At 42.7% G+C, this 22047-nt stretch overlaps 1 protein-coding gene across 13 annotated transcripts in view; it reads right to left on the bottom strand.

The window, feature by feature from the left end:
* Nucleotides 1-22047, bottom strand: part of HIC2 (HIC ZBTB transcriptional repressor 2) — a 72399-nt gene that overhangs the window by 35822 nt on the left and 14530 nt on the right. For 2 of the 13 annotated variants that reach the window (XM_085593104.1, XM_085593111.1), the window contains exon 1: nucleotides 7933-8593. The exons of 7 other annotated variants lie outside the window; for them this stretch is intronic. The gene's annotated coding sequence lies outside the window, so the exon portion shown is untranslated. Of the gene's footprint in view, nucleotides 1-6394; nucleotides 6513-7932; nucleotides 8594-22047 lie in introns of those variants that run through there. 4 more of the 13 variants (XM_085593112.1, XM_085593109.1, XM_085593103.1 and 1 more) reach the window with 3 other exon arrangements.

The following is a 22047-nucleotide window of genomic DNA, read 5'->3' on the forward strand; positions in this document are numbered from 1 at the left end:
TCCTCATCTTTTGTTCTAGCCCTCATTGCTGTTTCTCATTCCTGTCTCCTACTTCCCTCCTGCCAGTGTGTTCCCTCCCCTCCATGGCCTATCTGCCCCTCCATCGCCTGCTCTGCTCCAGTGTACAGGGCTTCAGAGTCAGCTGTCCCAGAAACTGGTTGCTCTTACTCACCAGCTGCCTCCTCCCCAGAAAGGAAGAAATTCCAGTATTTCAACATTTGCTCTCATCCCAATTCGGGCAGAAAAACTGAAATTAAAGACTATGTAGAATGGAAGTTCACAAGTTTAAAAAGAAACAAAAAAAAGGAAACCTATTTGTGAACACCAGTGCATTTTGTGTCATTTGAAATGGAATATTTTGCATTACTGAAACCACAGTTAGTTCATTTTGGTTTGGTGACCTGACCTGAGAAATTTTGTTCTGAGTCAGTATAATGTTGAGCTGCTTTTCTTCCCACAGTGTTGCACTGCCCCAGTCACTTCAGCTTGGCAGCCTGGTTACCCTGGCCCCACTTCTGGAGGAGACTCCCGTGCTGGAAGGCAGTTCCCAAAGCACACACTGAGGTCTCCTGTGGCACAGCATGGTCCCTGGGAGACCTGTGCTGCCATATGGGAAGGCCAGGGCCCTTGGAGTCCAGCAGAATAGGGACTTCAGTCAACAGCTCTCTGAGCAGTCAAGGATGACCTGGAATCCAATGCAATGTTTTGAACCAATCCCAAGTGAAGCCTTTTAGATCAGTTAGAGAAAAGCAAAACAAAGAGGTATTCCCATTCAGGCAGCATAGACAGGTCAATGTAACACTTCTGGTAAAAGCAAATTAATTTTACGGGAGATCAGAAATCTAGCACTGTGCTTTTCTAGGAGAAAAACAAGGTTTCCATTTTAAAGACACTATGCTGTTCCCTTTAAAAGCCACTCCAAAGAAAATTCAGAGCAATCTCCTACTGACCACAGCAGCAATCTTACAAGCTGGCTTAAAAATAATACCATGAACAAATCTCACTCCTGCAGAAATTTCCTCAGCAGGGAACTTAAATTATAGCAATATCAGCACCCTTCTGCCTCCTGCACAGCTCCTGGCATGAGCTAAGGACTGTGGGATTTAGTTCATCAGCTGAGTTTAATGACAAGTTTAGAGTCTGACAAGTATTGAGCCAGGGAGCTCACAACAGATGTCTGACCAGTTCACCCTGCTGCTTCAAGCCAAGGCACAGGCACAGCTTTTATGAGCAGTTGGTAGAAACAACCACTGGTGGACCTGCTGAAGGCTCTGGGTTCTACCCCAAATGTTTGGGTGCCACCAACTCATGCTCAGCAAACAGTTCTTAAAACAAGTGGAGAGGACTTGGAGGGAAGATTTGTATGCATTCACAAAAAGCTATTTCAGTAGTTTTCCTGTAGACTCTATAATGAAGCTCTTGTAGTGTGTGTTCTTCCCCCGGGTCTATATATTTGAGAGAAGGCAGAGTGTGTGTCTGTATGGATGGATTTGATTTGCTCTTGAAAAAAAAAAAAAGAAAAGGAGAGACACTTAGCCTGTAGTTTCAGTGTTAGGAATTGCAATAAACCTCTCTTTTTAAAACCCATAACCTTGTGACTGTTTTATAGTTATAAGGAATCATAATCAGAGAAAGATTTAGCCTAACAGTGATCTGCCCTCAAAGACATTAATCTGTCACATCTAATAGAAGGGGAATAAGAAGACAAACCTTTCCTCTAAGTAATTCAAACAGATGGTGTAGGGCTATGGTGGGAACTTACTGTAAGTTGCCCCTGTAACAAGGGTAAATTTGGCAGTGCTGCACACCCAAAGATGCTATTTACGAGTCAGTGTGAGAAATATCTCTGCACAATTTCCTTGTGTTTTAAAACCTGAATTCTCTACGACTGTATCTCACTGCTTTTGTGGTTGACACATTCAACCAGCTTTCCGCCCACTTTTTTACCCCCTTTTTGCCAGCAAGATTGAGTCTCTCTTGTTTGCAAGTTTTAACTCTTGTCTTTTGATAGATCAGCAGAAGATAATTAAGTGCATTATGCCAAAATGTTAAAAAGCACAGTTTTCTACCAGTATTTCAAATCAAATTTTCTCTGTCTGGGCATATAGTAAATTCTTTCTTACCCTACAAAGCACACCAAAGTTTTCAGTTCAGTTTCTCTTTCTTTCTTTCTTCATACCCTCTATAGAAAATAAAAGGTTTATTTTCTCTCCTCTCTTCCCCCACCCTCAACCTCAACCCTTACTTTCTCTTTTCTACTTTTGTCATACAACTTCTCTTCCCTGCTTCTCCAGACTCACAGTAAGAAACATTACTTGATCATCTTCTCTGGGTTCCTGCCTCTCCTCTAGAGGAGCAACAATTGGCTCCTGGGACACTTTGCTCTGTTTCCTCTCTTGGAAGACAGCCAAGCCTTACTCAATTCTGTCTTCTTCAGGTCTGCCACTCAGCCCACTAACCAATCCCTATTTTCCACCCACACTGAACAAGACATAAGGTTTCCAAACTTGTCTGGAGAGCTTAGTCCCAAATACAGCTCCTATAAGAGACCGGACATGAAACCAATTCCATTGCTTAAGAGTTCCTATGATATCTCAAAGCAGGTGAAGACCATTATTGTCAGATTCCTAGCATGCAACAAGGCTGATATGGAGCACTGAAAGATATGGGGTACCAAGAGACCAAATTGTCAGTGTCAGTCCAGGGCAGTATACTGAATTCAAAGGAGCAGTAAACTGAGACACTGGTTTTCCAGACTGGTCAGGAGAGGATTGGTTTTAGAGGACCTGAGGGTAATCCCCAGATTACCCTACCCTTCCCCACACTCACAGGGAGCAAATGTCACTTTGCATGGTGAAGCATGCCAGCTTGGGAGCATGCTCTATGTTTCATATTAATGAGTATTAGTGTGGAACCCAACTTCCTTCCCCTCCCTAATTTTTATATAATTAAGGATGAGAAGGAGCATTTTGTTTCAGTCTACAACAGTGACAGACAACAGCACTACAGAATAACAGCAAAGGGAGAGAATGAAGTAAAAAAATGCAGGTGGTAGACACTGCTTTGGCCACTGCGTGAAATGAAGGCTTGAGTGCACATTTTTGCCTGATTGCATAGCTGTTTCTGCTGCCCATCTAATCTGCTTAGAAAACTGGTTTTGAAGGATATGGTTCAGACATACCACTCGCATGGGGAGGGGGGAATGATGAGGGGAGAAAAAAAAAAAAGTGCTGCAGCTGCAAAAGATAAAATAGAGACAACTAATTTTCTCAGAGCTTGCAACACAACCTCTCCCCCTCCTCCACATGCAGTCACTGCACTGGCAGGATAAGCTGGAGATTCTCCAGCGTAAGCAAAGAAGGCACAATAAGGTGTGCAGGCCCTTCTCCACCCCACTCCCCGCAGGCCTCGGGGGTACCACAGAGAGCGGAGGCTGAGGGCCCCGCTCCAGGGAGGGGGACATTCCTCCGCCCTCTCCTTTCCACTGCATGCCCATTTTTCTGAGGGGACGTGAGAAACACACAGTGCTGGATGTTATGCCGAGACAATAATGAGCGTAAGAAAGCTGCAGACTCCTGCTGTACCAATTGGTGGCTGGGTTCTGAACTCTCATTGTGTGATCCGATTTCTCCTGTCATTCAAGCCATTTTGCAAACTCCAAGCATACGTTCATTTAAGCCATGTGTCCTGAAATCTAAACAGCTGAAGGGGACAGGGAGAGAGGGACAGGGAGAGAGGAGAGCCACTGGATTTCTGGTGACAGTGTCTAAAATACACATTTGCACAAGGAAGTCTCACTTTAGATCGTTACTTAGCAAAACAACTACAGCTGCTGACAGGCAGGAGGTACAGTTTCAAGTGACCATCAGACATAAAATAGGCCAAATAAATTACTGCAGTCTAAAGGGAGTGGCTGTGTGTGCTCCCACAAATGTAACAGAGATAACAAATGGATTACCACTGGGTGACCCAATGTCAAGATTAGCAGCCCCAGTTCTCATTTCAGTTACACCGTAGCAATGACATTACCCAAGATCTAGTAGAAGCGAAACTGAAATCAGAGTCCAATCCAGGATGTCAGGGAGGCAGCTGCTTTAGTTTTTTTAATGCCTAGAATTTCAACCCAGTTTGCTTTGTTTCAAGAGCCTAAACTGCCTCTGGCAGAAGGGGCAGCAGCCTTTGCCAGCTGCCACGTGATCTGCAAGGATGTTTTCTAAATGGATTTTTTTTTTTTTTTTGACATGGGGTTGGGGGAGAGGAAGTAGAGGTTTAGTGATAGAGGTAGACAGCAAGAGAAGTATTTTGGCATGTTTCGTCCCTTTCCTCAAAGGTATTTTATCCTTTTATTTCCATTCTGTGCCCATACATAGAGTTACCCTCTCCTCTGCACTCTCCTACACATACACCCATGTTTTCTTTGAAAGAATCAACAAGGCCAGTTCTGGTCTTTGTGGGGTGGGTCTTTGAGAAGACATTGTGTGAGTGGTTACTCCACCACTGAAGTAAAATACAAGGGGTTTTTATAAACATAAAAACAATTTTAAGCTTTCCCAATATTAATTGCTTATGGAAATTAAACATCTGCTAACAATAAATTCCCCAAACAATTAAGAATATCATTTCAGTCTGACTGAAATGCTTTCCCTTGCTAATTGCTAAGAATGCCATTTGCTTGTCTTTTACAATGGCAATTTCATTAGTTCTCCAATTATCCCAATATTTCAGTCCTTTTTCTTTTTTCAACAGAATGAAAAAGGTCCAATTCCCATCTCCAATGCAACTTTCAGAATCCTGCAAAGCCAAGTGAGAAACTGGCAATTACAACGAGCCACAGAAAGCCCTCAGGGCAGAGACTGATTACGTGGGTTGCAGAGTCCACCTGCACACCTTTTCTTACCACATCGCCCACAGCCCCCTCCGAGTCTGCCGAGTTTTCACAAGTATCCTACTACAGACTACACCCCACTGTGGCAACTGGGTGCTGGAAGTGCAAAGAGGAGCTGAAATGCTGATAACCCACGCGAATGCTTAGAATAGCAGATGCCAGGGGGAGAGAAGGGGGCCACCAGCTGAATTTGCATCACACAAGGAAATAAGTCATCTGGGCAAAAGCCCCATATGTCTGCTTGGGAATGCTGAGCTAAAAGGCCTTTGGAGAATTGCAGATCTCCTCCAGCTTCTCATCTCACTCTCTGCAACTTGGTGCAGAACATACAGAAAAGATTTCAAAACCTCACAGTACTTCTTACTATACAAGAAAAGCAACTAGTCCTTTGCATGAATATGTTTTCTGCATTTAAGAATCAAAAAGCACTTAGCTACAGTACTTGCCCTCTATCCACTTAAGTGATGAAAGGCCCAGCCTAGTTTGCTGGAGGTCAAATAGCAAGTTCAGCAGCAAGAGATGACAAGGGCTCAGGTACGTCCCAATCCCATTCAACTGTTGTACCCCTTAGACTGAAGAGATGTTAAACACCCTCATGGCGTCAAGAATGACTAATGCTCTCCCAGGTCAGCTTGTGATACAGAACTGGGAACTCACACATCTCCTTCCTCTTGCCTCCCACTCCACTGTATTGTTGCAAAGCCCACGTGATAAGATTTTCCTAATCAGCAATTAAAGAGTTAATGCTTCCATTAGAGCAGATGGAACAGGAGTAGCTTCAGGGAAGGTATGCAGAGGGAAGGAGGAGAAAAGACACAGCAAGAAGGAAAAAACAGAGAAACAATCCTAAAGGAAAAGCAGTTTTCCCACTAAAAGGAGTGATTAGTTGACTAGACAACATAACCCTTAAGACTTTGTCTAGACTAGGATAAAATACTATATTGTTGAAGGTGTTTGAGAGGAATAGTAGGTAAGGCTCGTGGCCTTTGAGGTTGTGGTAGCCAAGGAAGCGACTAATTAGGACATGTTCACTAACATGTCTTAATGCTCCATGTTTAAATCCTTGCCCAAGAACTCAAGGCTATGCAAAGCAAAGGTCTCATGCTGTTCTAATGATTGTAAAAGCAAAGCTATGACACAGTGCAAAAAAATCAGAATGGTGAGGAATTACTGAAGTCTCACATCCCCCCTTTTTCTTATGCTCATTGAATGCCTATGAACATTTGCATCTTAAAATATTCACCAGCATTTTACCAGACAACCTACTATGACATTTTTCCTCTAAAAATCTAATCAAAATCCTAAATGCCAATAGTAAAAGATACCACAGGTTAACAGCCTACATTCCTATGAAACTTATCCTTTTGCTCCAGTGTTTGCACAGGCAGATTTTGGAAGGAGGGCATGAGAGAAAATGAAGACAGGACTATGAAAAGTGTGCCCAAGACTTCAGCAAAAACATAATTTTGATAATCCATTACCAGGTTTGTAATTAAAATCAAAGCCCACCTCACTAGGACAGCCAGATGCATCCACAAAGACCTTGTTCTGAGAGTTGTTACACTAAATCACAAATGCTGTAGCTTCTTCTTAACCCTTGCAGGAGCATGCCAGGAAAAACTGATCACTTTTCTCCCAGCTTGTTGCATGCTCTAGGTGTGCCCCATACCAAATAGGCTTACCAATTAAAATCTTAATTACACCTGTGGCTTAAACCTTATCCCAGACAGCACTCGGGAGCATTTGGATTTGAGTGTTTCAGGTGTGAGACTGGGGCCTGAAGTCACAGAGCTAGGCAAGTCAGAGTAGGAGCCCCTGGTAAAAGTACTCAGTACACTGGGGAGCAGGGGATAAAGAAGAAAGAAGTGCTTTTTCCATTTTGATCACATTTAACTATATTCACATTTCCACAGCTGGGCTTGAGTAATGTCCACCTCCCTTTTTGTGACTGAGGGCAGGTATTAGAGTCTCAGATTTCTTTTCCACAACAAAAAAGATCAAAGTTTGAGCCACTTGTGCAACTTAGGTGTTTACAGTGAACTGGTCTAATCGCATAGCAAGCCCTTCCTCCCGTTATCAGTCTCACACTGAGCCAAGCTCCTTCATTCCATAAGCACCAGGAGGACTGAGAGGAGAAGGCCCACGGGCCCATGTCTGGTGTGGATTATAACCCACCATCCCTTTTGTCTACTCTACCATGGGAACTAAACTACAGTGTGCAAGGGAAAGATTTAACATATACAAGTAAATATTCACTGGGGATGTGGTCTGCAAGGCTGACAGAGCATTTCCAGGTTGCATTTTTAAGAAGCTTTCTAAAAAGCAAGCAAGTACTGTATGAAGAACCAGAACGAAAGAGAAGGCTCCTTTCACTGCTCTTGTCAGTATTGCCTAGGTAGTACAGGTTCATAGTGCATTTTATTGTCAAAGGAAACTTGTGCTGCCTTGTCCAAAGTTACTGGCAAAAGAAAGATAAAGAAGTACAGCACAGCAGAAGTCCATGCAGACAAGCTTCCACATTCCTAATCTCATTTTGTTTCATGCAAAGGACACACAAACTTTCTTGGTCTTCGTTTTGTAAGCTATGAAATGGAGCTAAATTTTAGGGTTTTGTGAAATGGTTTTTAATTAATAATTGCAAAGCACACATCTTCAGATGAAAGGTATCATATAAATATTAATAAGCTCAGACTACTGGCAGTATGCATGTCTCTTAGGAATCGTAAGCACCATGGATGGATCAAAGAGGACATGTAGCTCTAAGAGACAGAGTGGTGGGAGTAGTCTCTGTCTTTAACTGTATTTTAAAGTAGATCCTCAAGACTGTTGTGGATATGCCCTATCAAGTTACAGCAGTTTCAATTAAAGTGACATTTTATCCTTAGGCAAAATTCCACCGTGCACCTTTTAATATTAGCAGGGCACATTTTCACTCATGTAAATATTTCTTCTACATACATGCATTACTAGATCTTTGTAAATAGGGGTCAAACCAACTGGGAAATAGGAATTTTCCCTTCATTTTCATCAAAATTAATGCCCCTTACCTAGTTACATTGCTGAAAAACTTCCAGCTCCACTGCAGTGCCGTGACAAGAAGCAGGATGAGGATGTGGCAGTTGTTTGCTTCGCGGTGCTCTTAGCTCAGTCTGGCAGCACTTCAGACATGGAGCTGTCCTTTGAATGAATGTGGCAGAAAATGCCGCATAGTGAAGGTGCTACTTCTGCTCCCCTGAGCAGGGGCAGCACAAAACGTGGCTACGGACACGGCGGGGAGAGGAGCGAGCCCCTCCGGGGGCTGTGCGCGGGCATGTTGGTGCAGCGAGGGAGCAGCGGCAGAGCGGCCGCGGAGCGAGCGGAGCTGCCCGGCTGGGCAGGCACGCTGGGGAGGAGGCTCCAGCCGCCTCAGGAATGCGGGATGGCCGCAGGCCTCAGCAGTGTTTTCCAAAGAGGCGCTTAGGTTTGTTTCTCTTAGGGTCCACTAAGCCTGTGCTTCTTTGTTATTGGGGGTGGTAGTGGGGAATGAGGGAGAGTTGCCTTGTTGGGGTTTTTAAAAATACATTAGAAGGCAACAGGGAGCAAAGATATTTCTTTGCCTGAGGAAAATTCAGGTTTATCAGCTGCCTTCCTACCTTTCTCCGGCTGTAAGACACCATGGACAGCTTTGTGCCTACTTCTCTGCAGCCAGGCTTCCTAAATGCTTTGTGAGCCTGACACGTGGCCAGCCAGGGGGTCTACAGCAACTTGCCTCCAGTCCGGGGCTGCATTTCATTTCCTCAGCAGAGTCAGACCAGTGGCCCTCTGTCCTGCTCACCTCAGGCACATTTCCATAAGCTCTGCTCTCTGCAGTTGCTGCTAAGGCAGTGCTGTAGCTGCCTCTGGTTTTGTCTACACTGGAGCTATTGGGACTGATTGCTTAGTGCTGGTTTTAAGAACAAAAAACGGATGGTGTAGGCACACTCAGTGCTTGTCATTGTGTCCCTGAGCTGCTCAGAGGGAGCACAGCAAAGAGATGGCATTAAGAGGCCTTACCACTCCTTTGGCAAAATTTACTGAAATTTGGAAAATGCTTAGAATAAATAACACCTTGATAGTTCAGAAAAATAATTCTCAGAAATTAATTTCCCCTTTGTTGCTAATAGGAGGTGGGGTGTTCACAACCCAGTGAGTGGTGTCCAAAACAACAGTCTAATAATAACTTGTATCTAATTGCTCTGCTCAGTGCTAAAAGATATGATAGAAAATGTAACTGTGTTTTGATACCAAATAACATAAATCTGGACACCACACCAACAATTTTTAGACAAGGAACCAGGAACCCCAACCAGAAAGATTGGGATGTTAACTTCTTCCTCAGCCACACCAGGGAATTTTACACTTCTGTATGAATAATGTTTTCATAGCAAACCCAGGCATCAGTCCTAGCAAATACCCCCCTGTAAACTCTAGCCCAAAAGAATCACTTTGGAAAAGGTCATACCACCTCCTGTTCCCAGAATTAAGTTAATTAGCATTTGTCTCTCTCTGTATAGGGTCAGGGATCCTCCCACAAAGAAGGTACACAATCAAATTGTTCAAAAATGTACATATGCCCTCTTAAGCCAACAAGCTTCTCTATAGTATCACTAAGATTCTCTCTGGTCATCCCTGTAGAACTCCCAATTGGAAGGGAAGCAGGCTGGGAGATCAGTGTAACCAGTGCTTTGCCAGGTAGGAGTGCTGGTATTTTAGTTCTAGGTAGTGATCGCTCTCAATTTCTTCTTATTCCATCCAGGTATCTGTGATATATATATATTATGGAAATATTTCACTTCTCCTCCATGTGACCACCTACATGCATCAATAGAAAGCAAATCCAGGTAAGATCTGCTATCAGTTATATCCGGGTGCAACTGAAGTTTGATCAGCAATGAAGGTCAACATGCTGTTCTGTATTTTCTGTCCACAAAAATGTTACACAGTGCACTTACTGAAAGAGGTTTAAAAATAGCCTAGCCCACACGGTTATTGGGCACAGAAATTTTGTCAAAGGTTGCCTGCCACAGAACTCAATTGCTGATTTACAGCAGTAGTTTAGGAACAGAAACCAAGACCCAAGAGTTTAATTACCAACATTCCCATTCTAATCTAACACAAAACGTGTAGGATACTAAACCCCCCTCTTCTGTCAACCAGCCATGGCTGCTTGCTCTGAGCACAGCCTCGAACCTGCTAAGCAAGAAAGGATTACACCAAGGACAACAGGCTCCAGTTCCCCAGAGAGAGCACTCCTTTGCAGGCCCATAAAAAAAGGGTTCAGAGACTATTTGTGTCAACTCCCTAAACCACAGACCACAACTAGCCCTCCCTCTGAAGCATTTGCATGCTGCTCCTTGCAAAGCTGGAGCAAGATATGTTGGCATCCAGATCACTGCCGCTTTTGGGGGCCCACCCATCCCTCTTGATCCCCTTCCATCCCTTATCTCAGACTTGCAGACCCTCTCCCTGGGCAGCAGCAGCGTCTGGGGTGTATTTGCCTCCAGGTTTGGCACTCTTCTGTTTCACCATCTCCCTGTCCTTCTGACCCAGGGTGCAGCCTGCCAACCCCGCTGGGTCCTCTGATACCCAGAAGGACATAATACGTAGAGAATCACGAGTAAGAAATGTGAAACTGGCAACACTGGCGTTTGAAACAAAAGAGGATTTAGAATGCACTTGACATTTCAGCTTCAAAGTTTAGGATAAACGAGGCAAAACTGAACTGTAGAAAAGGAATGGCTTATGGGCAGCTCAGACTTGTCCTAGACTTTCAAGCCAGTCATTTCCCATAAATACTCATAATTTCAAACATAAGAAGCGGGGAGAGGAGACAAAACAAACTGAGTCAACTGCTTACTGCCTTTCTGATTCAGACTCCTCAGCAGATATAGGACAGAAATTATTCTAGGAAAAAGTTCCTTTTTATGTAATTGGGACAGCCCCCAAAATTTTTACCAGAGGGGAAGAAGAGGACAAGAACTAAACTGCGAACCTGTCCGCACCCTAGCAGGAATTCACCCATTTTTCACCTCCCACAGGTATCATTAGCATGCTACTGAGAGCAGAAAAAAAGCAGCTAAGATCAAACACAAGCTAGTAAAAAAGCTCTTCCTCTTGTCATCCTGCGATGGGCCAGAATTTCTGGCTGCAGCTTGTCTTTCCCTGAAATGCTGGGCTAGTCAGAGTCCCTTTTAAAAGAAGTGCCACACTATGAACGTGCTACAGCTGCGACACAGAAAGTGCAGAAGGCAGGAAGTCTGACGTTCACACCAACCTCAGCCCCTTCACTCACACCTCTTTTCAAATAGCTTTAGCACATGGAGCCCACATTTTCACGTTCTCAGAACTAGCTTTATCTATCACACTGCAAGTTTAAGAGAAATTTTTGAAATAAGTCTCTTTTTCCACACTCAAAGATTCACTCAGCTGGGAGAACTTTTAAATTGTTTCTGTAAACTGCGCTCCTCTCTTATTTTTGCAGTAAGTTACCACGCTCCCTTTTAAAATAGTATATATAATTTTTAAAAAATAAAATACACATTGAAACACCATACCAACTGTTGTCACAGTCCAAAAATGTCTGGATTTTCAAACTTAAGTCCACCACTGTTTAAAAAGGCCACACACATGTAAGTGTCAATCAGGCTCAGTGGCAGAACAGAGGGACCCAGGCTGAGCCTGCAGAATGGCACAAACTTTCCTGGACAGAAAAAGAGTGCCAGTTCTCACCCATCTGGAATAATCTCTGCATTTCTGAATGCAGACTTTTGGAATTTGACCTCAAGAAGCCAGGTGCTTGATTTCTGCATCTCCTGCTTTACTGTGTTTTGTGACAGAACAGGAGAGAGAAGTAAGAAAAGTGTATTATTTTCAAGGCTACACCTTAATTGCACGTAATATTACCATAGTGATTGCTTTTTCAGGCAACTCAAATGGCCTCTTCTGTGCCCAAAAATTCTGTAGCTGATCCTGTGCATTTTTAACAGAAACACTATCTCCACTCCCCTCCTCTCAGCACCAGGATTAAAATAAAGTAACATTCAAAGTATTTGCTGGAAATGGCAAACAAATGGATAGTAAAGCCTGGAGGTTGCTTGGCAGCAGAAATTAGCTATGGCAAGTAACTCAGTGAGGGCAACAAAACTCAGAGTTGTTCAGCATTTGGACACTCTGCAAAAGACTGATGGGTGAGGGGAAAGGGCCAACCCCACATGACACTGCCAGGTCTCAAGTACTATTTTGAATCAGGTAAACTAATATCTCCTGTACCTGTTCCAAACCACAGAGTAATACATGGTCTCTGTCTACAAAGTCTGCTGGCTGCCCCCTTTGAAAGTAGCATCTATCTTGGTGAAGATCTTCTATTTTCTCTTGGTCTCTGGAAAAGGATCCCAAACAAGTGGCAGGGACACAGGGGTTTGGAAGCCTTTGCATGTTTATCTTTACTGATAAGGCTGCAATCCTTGCTGCAAGCACATCAGCCTGTGTCTGCAGCAAAACCTTATTCCAGTGGATGCCTGCCTTGAAACAGGCTTCCTTGGGACTGGGCAATGCCTTTAACCCCTTAATGCCCCATCTACAGAAGCCTTAGTATAGACTTCTTTTTCTTGCTTGAAGACACATCATGTTTTCATACAACTTAAAAAACAAGCAGGTAAGTCAGACCTGCTTTGAGACAGCAGCAGTGCAGATTATATAGATTATATACCTCCACAGATACTATCAGAGCAATTTACCCTGAGAGAGTTTCATCTCCCCAAACCTCTGGTTCTGTACAGATCAAAAGAATTGTCCATTCAAAATAAAGGGATGCAGCTATACGAACTGTGGGTGGAACACATAAAAATTCATTAAGAGGACTTCTTGACATTATTTTATCTAATAGATTGGAGACCTGCAGCCAGAGCTGTTTGGATTTTTAGAACTGGAGAATCAACTATGATTCCCAGCCATCTGATCTTTTTCTAACAGGTTAACTAACTTTGTTCGTGCAGCTTTGTTAATGAAATCTCAGATCACTCACAAACATGCATGCCAAGGGCAAATATCCAGAAAGCCACTAGGGATCTCCCACAGCTCACATGCCAAGAGCTTGGACAGCCTGAAAATGACAAACAAGTGGCTTTTCTCTGACAGCAGGTTTCATTTATGTGCTCCCACTTGCTCTTTCCCCATCTTCATCCTACACCACTGAGTCAACCTTGACCAGACAGGTTTCAGTTAAACATGTGCTTTGCCAAAGGTGTTTTTAAATTATGTTTTTAAAAGTTTATTTATAGTACACACGCACAGTGCATGATGCTTTCAGGACTTCTGGAGACTTCAGTGTGTCAGGAAGAACTTTGCCAGGTAGAAGGAACTTGAATTCATCAGCTGGGCCATGGAAAACCACCTCCTCCTCACTGTGTCCATCCATGTACCCCAACTCGAAGACAGAGTGCGATAAAATAATTTTTACTCTGTTATCTCCTACCCATTATTCATTATATCTGTGATCAACATACTAGAAATTCCAACTGAAAAAATTTAGAGAAAGCCAAGTGATCCCCCTCCAGTTGATCTCTTACCAAAACCAGCAGCTTGTGAAACAATGCAACTATTCTATGAACAATTTCCCATCAAGACAAGGGTTGGAAAACAAACTTTATAAGAAAGTGAACTGGGTGAATCTTGCAGTGAGAGTTACATGGTCCAGCACTCCTTGCATGTGGCAAACAGTAAGTTTCATTTAGGGCTTTGTCCTAAATGGTTGTATTTGACCCATGTGACCAGTTTCTCTTTTCATAAGAAAAATATAACATGACCACAAGATCATTTCCAAGCAGAAAAGCAAATTTTCAGGAGCAAGCTTCTCAGCTACGTTCTGGCCCTAGAAGACAGTTGTTCTCATGCTTCTAAATTATATGCAACACAAGTTCTGGATTTATGGCACAAACCTTTGCTGTGCACAAGAGATCCCCCATCCTGCTCCCTGCTCTGTACCTGGCCTGGGTAGGGAATATCCACTGGACAGGCCCTTCAGATCAAAGGATGTGTTCATGACTGGTTTTGGGACAAGTTTCACTTTCCCTGCTCCAAAATGGTACAACTTGCTGAAATATTGTTTCCTCAGCTGCACAGCAAATACAACCAGAGCAAGTTACTCAGAGTAATGGCTCAGAAACCACAATTTTAGGAGGTGGCACAGAGGCATTCTGAGAGGAGAAGAAAAGGATGTGGTAGACAATTTGCTAATGCCCAGAAACTCTCCGTCTCGGAACAAGCAAGCTGCATGCCAGAATGCCTCGGGACAGGGCTGAGCCCATTGCTCTTTCCACAACAGCAGCTTTTTCTAAATAAAGATATCTTCACACGCAGGACTTGGGAAACTTAATTCAGATTAACTAAAGTTGTGAATTCAAAGTGAATTAGCTAAACCACATTGTATCTCTGTACAGACACCCTCATTCCATGTTAAAAGGAACTTTAATTTCATTTATCTTGTTCTACTAAATTAAAAGCATTTTAATTATAAGAATGTCCACACAGGGATTAGTGGGTTGCACAAATGATGAAGTTACATGCTATGCTGGAGCTGAATGTGGCATAGGAAGGCTCTCCACTTCCATGCTAAAAAATGCTCATTTCCCACCACTTAAAAATAAGCTAACTAAAATGATACATTTTCTTTTTCTAATTACCCATGTCTGCAAATCTAAAGCTGCATTTAGAAAAAACTTGCATCTGGCTCTGCATCTGTCTTTTGTTTCAATCTATCAGACCATATGCATTGTTTAAAGTATCAGAAGAAAAATAAATACTGATATAATAAAAAAATGGGAAAAGACAACAGCACATAAGAAAAAATTCACAGCATGAATTTTAAAAAGCCAGACAAGACTCAAGCCACATCAACTGCAGTCTGCCAATGGACCTGGATCTAAACCAGACCATGAGCTACTGAGTTGACTACCTAACAGAAAGGATAATTCTCAAGTTTTAGAATTGAGATTGTTATGTTGTTTGTTAGTAGCTAGGTAAGTTTCCAGCTTACTAAGTAGTATGGACCTCTTATAGCTTCATCTATAAAATACCACAACCACGATAGTGGCTTGGACAGAACATTTCTTCATCAAACAGCTCTGTGAAAATCACTTCACAGAGGAGAAATGACAGGTAATTTTCAATCCCTAACTGCTGTTTGGGAACAGACACAACCTCTCTGCTTCAGTTTACCTGGGACCACTGGGAGAGCTTGCAGCAAATCAAATCCATAGACTATAGAAGTCCAGGTAGCACAAGGGAGACTGACCAACTGCTTGAAGTCAGAGCTGTCTGGTAACTGTGGTTACCAAATAGGCTGAACCTGGAAGATCTTATCTATGGAATATGTACTACCTTCCATGCCACCCCTTTTTGAGCTGGAGAGGAAGCAAAATAAGGATAAAGAATTTTTATTATAGATCTTGGGTAAACAACGCTCTGGCTCCAATGCAATCTTCCACAAGAAAGAAAAACAACTTCTCAAGCAAGTTCTGATTGTTAAACAGGAGACAGATGAAAGTATTGCCTCAGAATGGAAGGAAATCCCAGGCTCGTTGGTTGGGAAAGAATTAGCAATATATAATTTAAAAAAGCACTCTCTCCTTCCTCATCCCTGAGGTGAGCACAAGTCCTGCATATTACTGACTGATACATCAGCACCAGACAATGAAGCCATCACTTGAGGTCTTTCTCCTTTCTCCCCAGGCCTCTCTTCCACATGCTTTCAGTTGCTGGAGGCTGTTTCACACCAGATCCTGCCAAGGTCCCTGTGTGGCAGGACACGCTGTTTGCATGTGCAGCTTGTGATGAAAGATTTGGCCACTGGAGAGCACCAGGAGGGAGGGAGCCAGATAGCAGCGTTATCGTGACTCGTGACAGAGGTTCAGTGGTCTCTTATGGTGGCCTTGACTGAGCACCAATGGAGCCAACTGTCCTGCTCTCGTGTTTAGAAGACAGGAGCAGGACAGAGCTCAGGTCACACTTTACTGAACAGAGTAAATCCTGTCACTTGGTAATACTGCCTGGAACACAGTTTCTCTTGGAATCCTCTGCAGACCATGATACCAGCGACACACCATGGGAGCTCAGACCCCTTGCTGCAAAAGCTGGGGACTGAGGACCACACCAGCACAGTGCAGTGGTGCAGCTGATCTGTGCTGCTCCTTGGCACCCAACTCCAGAGGCAGGGAGTGGCTTGAGTGCAAGTCTGTCATATATGAAGAGAATACCCAGCTACATGCTCATGTAAAGGCTAGAAACTCCCCCACCTCAGGGCATAAACCAACCACCAACTTCCTCTATGCACAAGTTATACCATATTTGTTTGTTTTAGGAGTTCTTGTACCTTTCCCTCAAGCATCTGGTGTTTGCCTGTCTTAGAGAAAGGATGCCAGGCTAGACAGACAGATCATGGCTTCTTTCTGGTATGGCAATTACTGCATTCCAGCTTGGAAGGGGGAGAACACACTGGGGAAAGAGAGGAATGTTAGATGGCAAGTTCCAATAACACATGGCCCCATTAAACAGCCTTCCCTCCCTGTCTGGCCCTGCACAGTCATGCCAGCAGCACACCAGGAGCACACAGCAGCACAACTTGGCCCTTTGCACTCTCAAAGAGTCCTGTGTTCCACTGCAGAATTTGGGAACAAAGCTAAGCAGGGCTCAGCCCTCATCCTGGAAGTCCTCACACGTGCAAGAAGCAGGATGTTCCCAGGCAAATAAATGTGTTCCAAAACAAAGGGACATTGCAGAATTGTGGTCTGCAGCACAAATTGATACAAAATATAGTATTTTAAAACAACAGATCTCACTAGACACCATGGTCCCTTAACATCAGGTTGGATCGATCATTGTCCTACAGGATCTGTGCCTCTAGACCTAAAAAAAGAGAAACCAACCAGGAAATAAAACTCATCAGAGGTTATCTACAAAACCAATTTGTACAAACTATGAGTAAGTCAACTCACCAGAATATTAAATAACTGTATCAGTCTATGGACTAAGGGCTTGAGAGGGCATTTATACTTAAAATGGGCATTTGGCAAAGCCTCTTTCTTCCTGCTCTGGAGCCATAAGGCTCCCAAGCTTCCCAAGACAACTGTAATTTGGGAAACTCAGACCTGCCTTTCTGCCTAAAACTTCTTCTCTGTTGACTTTGGCTCTGTGCCAGTTTAGCCATCAATTCCAGGTCTCCTGATTTGTGTGTCAGCAGAAATTGCCAGTAGATATCTGTCCAGATTAGCTGCCTGGACACCATCTCACTTGTGGCCTGCTCATGGATACCTTTCTTGAAAGCAGCTGCTGCTGCTGCATTTATCCACGGGAGCCCTCATTTCCTCAGAGCCCATCTGCTACAGGGGAGGCAGAGCCACACAGACAAGACACAAAAAACTGACAGGGAAGACCTTGCCACACCAAACAATAAAGACCAGGAAATCTAAAGCCTGCAACTGCCTCATGAATTTGTGCTGGTTTTTAAAAGCAGAAGAAGAATGTGGATAAGCAAACAGAGATATGGTTGAACAACTTATCTAAGTTTAGACAAGCGGTATCTAAATAATGCTATTTTATCTTATTACTGTAACAAATACGAGAATTGATTTAATAACCTAATGTTGGTTTTGGACAGTAGAGGTCTGCATCAATGGACCAAGACACTAATTATATTATCAAATCAGTGTATAACATTAGAACTTCTCTATGCATTGATGGAACTAGGTTTAGCTCTGCATGAAAAAATAATCCCTGAAAGACAGCAATGAAACAGTATTTAGCAGAAACTCCTTGTGCATAGTTGTTATTTTCTTTCCCTTTCAAAATATTATTATCTTCAAGGTATCACATGATGAGAAATTTCTTTGATAATTTTTATTGCTTGTTATTTAACCTCTCTGTATGTTTCTGAGAGGTAGTCAATATAATTTTCCAAAATACTTAAATAAAAGGGAAAGAACTACTGGTACATATGCAGATCAATTCATTGTAAGCTGACAATAAAGCTTTTTTCATAAAGGTACAAGCAAAATGACTTTGCTGACATTAACTGGCAAGTATTTTGCATTCATATGGTATCTTTCATCTACAGACTTCAAAGTATCTGACAGGAGGCAGGCAGACCTTGTTCCGTCTTCCATCCAAGAAAGAAGCTGCAGCACAGAGTGGCAAGGCTTCCCCAGAAGGTAAAACCATTAGCAGAAATCTAAATGAAGTGATTCCCAGTCCTTAAAAATTAACTACTCTGCCCCAGTACAAATTACACGTGCCCCAGAGAGCAGAGCCACCATTCACGCACACCCCTCTGAGCACTGCTCAGGATTCTTTAAGAATGTAAATTTAATTCATGAGAAACTAAACAAACACAGAACACAGGAATATTCTTCTACACAGAGGGAAATGATGGGCATCTGAAACCAATCCAGATCTGAAGTTCTGTAGTGCTCCAAGGAGGAGCACTCCTTGAGTGAACCTGCAGAAGCACAGGTTTTCATTCATGAGGAGAGGAAGGGAAATCCTGATACATACTCTACCAAGTGTTTAAATAAACCTATACAGATGAAGATCTCTCCAGAGAAAAACTAGGACTGCAGGAAAGGTTACGGAAGTAGGTTTTAAAATGCCATCTAAGAGAGAGTAAACCTTTCAGCTCTTCACCTTTTTGATAGAGCTGAAGAATGCTGACTACTTAGAGCACTCAAATGGCCACAGAAACTCTTTCTAACATAAATGGAGAAGAAAGTTGCCTGCACAGTGCTATTTTAAATGAAGAATATGGATTCCTCTAAGTTTGAAAACAGCAAACAAAAAATTATGCCGAGGCAATCTCTGGAGCAAGCAGTCTTTCATCATTGGTCAAAGAGACTGCAATAGAAATATTTTAAAACCTACTCTCTAGTTATGAGATCTCTCATGGCCTGTGGAGGCTGACAATATTAGAGGCCACTAAATCCTGAAGTTTATTTTTCTAAAAGTTTTCACTTCAAATAAAGCTTTGTTTTAAGATGTATGGGGCCAACTGTTAGAGCATTGAGGTCCTGGTTATTAGCCAGCTAGAGCTCATGAATTATGTTTAGTGAGAAGTTTATTGGCTCAGTAAACACCATTCCAGTTTCCCTCACTCCTGAATTGTGGAAGCCAAACCAAGAGATATTCAATGCCATATTACCACTAGCACCAGAGCAACCATTATCTGATTACAGACATTTTATTTTTTGTAAGGAATTTGCTATTGCATCATTTAAGACTTGGAAGTCTTTAAATTTACCAAGGCAACACACAAAGAGTAAGTAACTGTTCAGTCCTGTTTATCATCTTCTGGAGAATATTTGTTTCCATCTCACAACTTTCCAAATCCAGGCATTACAGAAATGCAGTCCCTCAAACACTTTGTATAGTAGAAGTTTGGCAAAGCATTTTTAACACTAGCAAGGCGCCCATGAAGATCTGAAGTGGAGCCAGAGCAGCCTGAGGTGGTGTTGGAGCTACCTGGCCTCACCCCATGCGGGCTGGCACCAGGAACCTGCAGACCAAAATGCAAGGTAGGCATCTCTAGAACAAGCAGGATTGATGAGTAGCTGTGCAAATCCAGAAGCAACTGCTACTTGTGTGGCTGGCTTTGTCCTAGGTTGTAACTGGTTACCTCTCACTGCCATGAGCTAAAGCCCCAAGAACAGAGAGTAAGCAATGATCAGTCAATGTGCAGTGACTTATTTATGTTCTTGTAGTTCCAGTTCTCTGGAATAGCTAAGATAGCCAGAAGACTGTACAGGGACTGTGTCAGTCCTTGAGGCAAGGAAAGTTAATTTAGTTGGAAAAGTAAGGATGAAAAAGAGAGTGCTATAATAACAGCAGCCTATTCTGGCAACAAAGTAAACTGTAACTGAAAGAGTTTAGGTTCTCCTCCCAGTTCTCTACATCTGTCACACCACCTTGGCCAAATAATGCATCTGTTTGTGTCACTGCTTCCTCTCTACCCTTTAGCTGTACTATCTACTATCTACTATTATCCTCTATTACTATCTACTATTATCTACTATCTACTACCACCTACTATTTAGACTGGAACATTCTTCAGGGAAGAGATTGTGCTGGTATAGCCCAGTGACAGCCTTAGGGTTCTGCAGTCCCTAAGCCAAACATAGTCAAATTTACATAACACCAACTATGAAATCATTTATTCTCATGTAAATGCTTCTTCTCATGTCCTGAATCTGACCATATGACAATGAAGAAACTTTGCAGTACAGATCCTTACCATCCAACCTATCCCACAAGGACATATCATCACACAGAGCACCTCTGAGGAACAGGCAGAGTTAAAATCTTTCCACCCCACTAATGGTGAAAGACAAGATACCCTTCTCTTTAAATTTAACCCTCTCCCTTCCAAAGAATGCCTGGAATTTGTACTATTTCCCAGCAGAGAGTAGAGGCAAAGACTTGGCATGGGGCAAGACAGATAAGAGCAGTTGCCTTCTCTAGGTTTTGTTAACTCTGCGTAATTGCTTAGGGCATGTGATGGTTAGAGAGACACATCTGCCAGAGACAGAGTACAAATCACTAGGATGATTCCAAGCAAACAAAATCTAGTTTACAATGTGGTTGTGGTATATAAAACTCCTCTGTAAAACTACAGTATAATTCGACTGCTGCAGTTTCATTTACAAAGCAAGGTTACAGTTTTCCCTCTCAAAGACTGGCATTTAGGATCACTCTGACATTGAATAAAGTCTTGGTGGTCTTCTGGGACACAGCATGAAGGTTGATTATTGTTGGAAGTTTCTCTAAGCAAGCCACATTTAAATACCATGTTTTGCTAAAGGGCCCATATTGCCTTGCCTGTGAATTCAGGTTCCTTTACCAGTTTAAAATCTGGGTCAAAGCAATTTGCTTACATTTGGAGTCCTTTTCCAAAATTAATGGTGCGTGGTATTTGGAGCTGCAGATACAAGACAACCGGATACCCTGCTATTATCTGCTCTGCATCATGTATCTCCCATCTACAGTTTTCCTGCTAATCTTTGTTCACATGGACAGCCCACTCCTGCAGCAGTTGCACACTCAGCGTCCTAATGATATTATTCTTGGCTATCCTGTTAAACTCAGTGTAAGGTAGGTGCACAGGAGTGAGCCCTGCTGGATTCTCAGCAGTTTTTAGATGGCTCCAGATTACAGCTGGCCATGGGTGGAAGTTTTCATAAGTAGTAATGAAGTTCAGAGCTTTTCTATTCAAATAGGATGTTGACTACTGCTGTCTCTATCCCTTTGACATCTGTGGTAATAACTAGGTTACTCAATGTACTGGGCTCACATCGGACCACTTGGAAGATCCAGTTAGTGCTACATTCAGCTGCCAAATTGTTTAGCTAAATTTCACACAGGGATCACACACAACAACAGTGACAGTTGATGTTTGTTTTACTTTGCCATTCAAGGAGGTACTTTTGGATTACTAATTTCTTTTATGACTTGGGTGCTGGCTGGTTCAGAAATTATTTTGTTGTATCCTGACAGGGAGTTCTTAGCTGGACCCTAAGCCCTCAGCACACAGAGAGAGATTTAAAATCTCTCTGATCTGGAAATCTGAGTGGCATATCTGCTCAGGAGTCCCACCCAGAGTAAGGTTCCTGCCCATGTTTATTTCAGTGTTCTTGAAACAGGAAAGACAGAAAGAAAAGGAATAAGAAAGAATCCCAAAACCACAACTCAAATTTGCCACTTAAGCTTACTGACAGAACTGACCTGCAAAGTACAAACAGTAACAGAGAATGATGGTATTCACACTTTCTCATAGTACTACTCCAGGTATAATATATAATGTTTCCTTAATACAAAACACTCTGGAGTAACAATCAATGAAATACATTAAAATACAATAAAAATACTGAGTTTAGGATAAAAATGTGGTTCCTACCTATGGGCTTGTAAAGGAAAAGTCAGCAGAGCCTTGCTCCTCTTGTAGGTAAATTCTGAAGTTTCATCCCCTTGTTCACAAGCCAGGCGGAATAAAAATATCCACCTACACTAAACCAAAGGGAGCCACTCGTAACCCAGACACAACCACAACAGACATTCTCGACAGTCCTTGGCTTAATAGAACACTGCTTTGTGGTTATACCCACCAC

The sequence above is a fragment of the Lonchura striata genome, chromosome 15, assembly GCF_050655825.1.
Source record: "Lonchura striata isolate lonStrDom1 chromosome 15, ASM5065582v1, whole genome shotgun sequence".
Taxonomy (NCBI): Eukaryota; Metazoa; Chordata; class Aves; order Passeriformes; family Estrildidae; genus Lonchura; species Lonchura striata.